A 479-nucleotide genomic window follows, 5' to 3' on the forward strand; every position below is an offset into this window, starting at 1 on the left:
GTTGGGTAGATGTTTGTAAAAGGACACAAAATTTCTGATAGAAAGAGTGAATAATGTCAAGAGCTCTATCATAGAAGAGGATGAGTATAGTCAATAACAATAAACTATGAATAAAAAATGAACAAACACCACGCAAAATGGGAGAGATCTTTATTTTCAAAACACGTCTGATAAACATCAAGTATCCAAAATAGATAAGGAAATTTTTTTTGTATTGGGGATTGAACTAAAGACCTTATACTTGCAAGGCAGGTGCAGTACCGCTGAGCTAAGTCCCCGACCCAATGAATTTTATAGATAAGTTAAAAAAAAACCAAAAAACTAATCACCAACACAATTGCAAAATATGCGCAAATTTGAAATGATGTTTCTCCACAGAAGACATATAAGCTGTTGATAAGAACATAAAAATGTTCAACTATTCATAGGGAAATGCAAATAAAAAGCATAAGGAGCCATATATATATATATATATATTT

The sequence above is a fragment of the Fukomys damarensis genome, unplaced genomic scaffold (assembly GCF_012274545.1).
Source record: "Fukomys damarensis isolate Sample0158 unplaced genomic scaffold, DMR_v1.0_HiC HiC_scaffold_37, whole genome shotgun sequence".
In the NCBI taxonomy this organism is placed as follows: Eukaryota; Metazoa; Chordata; class Mammalia; order Rodentia; family Bathyergidae; genus Fukomys; species Fukomys damarensis.